Source organism: Lycium barbarum, chromosome 1 (assembly GCF_019175385.1).
Source record: "Lycium barbarum isolate Lr01 chromosome 1, ASM1917538v2, whole genome shotgun sequence".
In the NCBI taxonomy this organism is placed as follows: Eukaryota; Viridiplantae; Streptophyta; class Magnoliopsida; order Solanales; family Solanaceae; genus Lycium; species Lycium barbarum.
In genome coordinates, this window is record NC_083337.1 from 147,848,656 (window position 1) to 147,853,079 (window position 4,424).

The following is a 4,424-nucleotide window of genomic DNA, read 5'->3' on the forward strand; positions in this document are numbered from 1 at the left end:
AATAAATGGAAAACTAGAGAATAAATAATGATATTGGCAATCGGAGGCACGAATTGGCGGATAATGCTTAAATGCTGAAGAAGGAACGGATTAAGTGAAGGAAGCGTATTCGAAAATGCTTAGGGAGACGCCAAGTCACTCTTACCAAAATTTCACCCTACCTTAACCCCGAACCTTAACTATGACCCGCAAGTCCTAATTGATTTTGAACAAAGTGTGTTTATATTAGTGGAGAAATACTTAAAAGGCAAGCTTATGGCACCACATTTTTTGTACTTGTACATTTCCTTTTCTGAGTGTGAGTGGTTCTCTCCTTACTCGTCTTTTGTCCCAGTTGCTATTCATGACTATGTGTGTGTGGGACTTTCTTTGGTCTTATTGTGAGGGCATGTGGATTACTAGGCTCAATGAGAGAATTACTTCTTGTCGCCTCATTTGAAGCTGGTTCTTTTAAAAGACAGAATAACATTGTGTCATCAAGTGCATCAGTTGGTTAATGCTCGCCTATTGAGGACCATGTCTCGCAACAAGAGGGAGGGGAACTCGTATTTTGAACAATTATGTTTTGGCTGATCGTGAACATCATTGTAGTACTTAGCAATTGGCATATATGGTAGTTCTGCTTTAAATGCTTGAGGACAAGCAAAAGTTTAAGTTTGGGGGTGTTGATGAGTCGTGAAATTATGGCTCATTCGACGCTAATTACTTAGTCTTTTGTAAATCCCCAAGTGCTTTTGATGTCATTTCTCGTGTTTTTGTGTCAATCTGTAGAATAACATGTGCCGGAAGCAACTTGAAGCAATTTGAAGCAAAACGAAGCAAAATGAAGCAAAAACCCAGCAGAACTGAACAATGGCACCACCTGCGAATCGCAGGTACCACATGCGAGTCGCAGGTGGTGCAGCACTTGTTGACAGAGAGGACCAAATAAGACACCACATGTGACACCACATGCGACACCACCTGCGAGTCGCAGGTGTAACATGCGAATCGCGGATGGTGTCGCGGATGATGCTCAATGAATAACTGAAGATGCGACACCTGCGATGGTCTGGTGAAACCTGCGACTCGCGGGTTGAACATGCGACACTATATGCGAATCGTACCCTACGCGCAGGGGCATTATCGTCTGGAAATTGTTCCCGTTTGGACATGCTATAAATAGATTTGCTAGGGTTTTAGTTCATTTTATCCTGTGGTTTTTGGCATAGACTCTTGTGGAGTCATTTACTATTGGTTGTTGAAGCATTTAAGAGATTTCTTTTAGCTTTGTCATCTTCTTCTTCAACACTTTTGTAAGATTTATGAATACATTTTACTTGATTGCTTTACTTTTAATGAATATTAGTAGCTAGTCTTTTAGCTAAGGTTGTGGTATCCAATTTGTTAGTTATGTGATTGGGTTTCATATTCATACTATGTTTATATGCTAATGGTGTTTTCTATTAACTCTTCAAGCATCAATGTCTTGTGATGGTGTACAACATTACTTGTGCCTTAATACCATTACTTTGCTTGGAAAAGAAAGTAGAGGTTAGGAAAAGAGTTAATAGCAACAATGTGGGTCATTAAATCCATATAATAGCTTGAGCTAGGAATAGGAAAGCTAGTTGAGGCTACATGGGTGCTTTCTTATAAAACATCCTAGGGCTTGGAAAAGCTTAGGATGAAATTTGCTGATTTGGTTGGAAAACTTTTGGCAAGAATTGCGTAACCCTTGGCTTAATGCACCTAGGTATATAAATAAGTTGAATTGATACCCAAACGCATTACTCTCCATTGGAACCACAACCTTAGTCTCATTCACCAATTATTTACGTCCTATAACCATTCTTAGCTTTTAATGAACAAACAACAATCAAGCTTTTATTATATTTCCTTTCCTCTTGAAATATAGACTAATAGTCGGGTGTTGAACTTATCGAGTATATTTCTTCATTGTATTCCATGTGCGATCGACCCCGACTCATAGTTGGGTAAAATATATTGCATACGACCGTTTACACTTTCTCTTTGAGGAGTGTATTTGGACGTTATCAATTCCCTAATATTCGTAGACATTACTATTCTTCATCTAAGTTGTTTTCTAGTGACTCGCTCCGGAAATGCTCCAGCCTTCTGTCAGTTCATGGTCTTAATGGATATGGTCCAAACCGGTGTCTGGAAATGCCTCGGGTCAAAGTTCAGTTGACCTTGATGTCTGGTATCTTAAATCTCCTCGGGATCAACTCCGGGGCAGCTTCTGGTTTGTAAGCTAACTGAACATACTTTTTTGCATCCGGACCCTTAAGGACTGGTGGAGCCCCCGGGATTTGATCCATACGAGCTTGAAGCTCTTTCGTGTGCTTTTTTGCTTCCTTAGCTCTTTATTCATCTTATTAGTGATGTCTTTCATAAATTGCAAAACTTGTGCCCGAAAAGGATCATCTGGACGAACTCGCTCCCAGATGCGTCTTCTTCACTCCCAACGGTTCTACCTTCCATTCGGTCTCCATTGGGTGTATTGTATCCGGCAGTTGGTACCGGATGAGTCCCCCCAGTCCTTCCAACTCCGGCGTTTGGATTGCTAGAAAATACTGAGATAGTTTGCCTCATGAATTCCATCTCTGTAATGACCGTTAGGTCGTTATGTGCATTTTGATCATTTTACCTCTGCTGATCCGTTTCCGAGACTAGGAGAGAGTTTAGTGAAATTTTAAGGAGTTAGAATCCTTAAGTGAAAGAAATTGAACAACAGTTGACTTTTGAGTAGATGGTGAGGTAGATGGTTCGGTTCCCGAGGCATTTGATTGCATTTTTGTGTACTTGTTTGAAAGTTTATTTTATTCCGTTTGGGGTTGACTTAGTAAACTAGACCTCCGTTGGGAATTCTGAGGCCACAGATGAGTCTGCAATGTGTTTTTACATATACGTGCATATTTGATTTGTGTATGTAGAGCCTCGGATTGATGTCAAAATTTTCAAAAAACTTGGTAAAAAACCAGAAGTCTCTGGTGTTGGTGTGACTACCGTAGCGGGCGTGGTTCCGCTACAGCGAAATGTGAACAACCACAATGACGATCTCGGATTTGGGAGTGTTTGCTATAGCAGGTGGTAGGCCGCCACAATAGAACCGCTACGGCCTGGTCTCAATCGCTATGGCGAGTGGTGTTGTTTAATAAGGTTCGCCATAGTGAATGGACTGACTGCTACAGTTGCACCGCTGGAAAGAAATACCAACTGCTGCAGCGATCATTCGGAAACAGTAACTCATTTTATATTGCTAAGTACAGGTCATTGGTCACAAACTCCCATAAACAGGCTCAGAGCAATAGAAGCTATTTTATTCACTACTTGGGTGGAAGCATCTTTGAGGGTAAGTCCTAACCATTACTTTGTTCCTTTACATTCCTCCATTAAATTCTCATGCTAATTCTAGGTTCTCTAATGGTGTAAGAAAATCCTAGAACACTAGAATAAGTAAACCCTAGTTTAAATTGTGGATTATTCATTATATTACTGTTCATACAATGTGGAATGTTTATTGTCACCTTCTAGGATGGAATCGCCTTATCATTTTGAGATTATATGTTAAGACTTATGGTTTCACTCAAATTAGAGGGTTTTGCCTAAATTCCGATTTGAAGAGTTTAAAATGATTAGAAACCTATAAATTCGAGGATTATGATTTTTTAGACTGAGGGTGACATAAATTCACCCTTAAATCCTGGTTTCGCCCTTTTGGATGGTAAGCGGTATTTGGGGTGTCATTTCTCTAAACGTTGTTTCTTATTTGATTAGATAGTTTGTTGCTTGCTTAGCATTATATTGCTAGATTTTGAGCATTTCGAGGCGTTACATAAGGGAACAGCTCCAGTGGAGTAGTTGGTATTCGTTCCAGTTCTGCATCCGAGGTATATTATGGTTTACTTGAGTTAGACTTTGATTAGTAGCTTGTATATGTAGCAGAATTGACAGGAGACAGCATGATTAGGCTTTCGGGCATAAAGTCTGGTTGGATACTACTTAGGTTGGTATGACTTTTGATTATGTGGGCTTGTCGCCACTACTTTAAGTATTGAACATGAGGTGTATGTGTTGTGAATTGGAAGGAAGGGGTTAATATATACTTTTCCTGATATTTGAGGTTGCTTATATGTTTAAGCTATTGTTGAGTTGATTTATCTGATCTTGATATGACTTGTGGCATGAGGACTTGTATTCATTGATACTGATATTTTTTGAAACTGGTAACTGCATTGATACCGATATTATTGATTGATCATGCTTCATATTGGGTTCTGGACTTGAACCACGTTGATATTTTTATTTTGCGATCGGATATATATATATATATATAAGGCATATTTGACGGGGTGAAGATATGGCCTAGTTATGGGCTCCTGATCCGAGGTCAGTTCCGGAGCGAGTGGTACATGGAAACC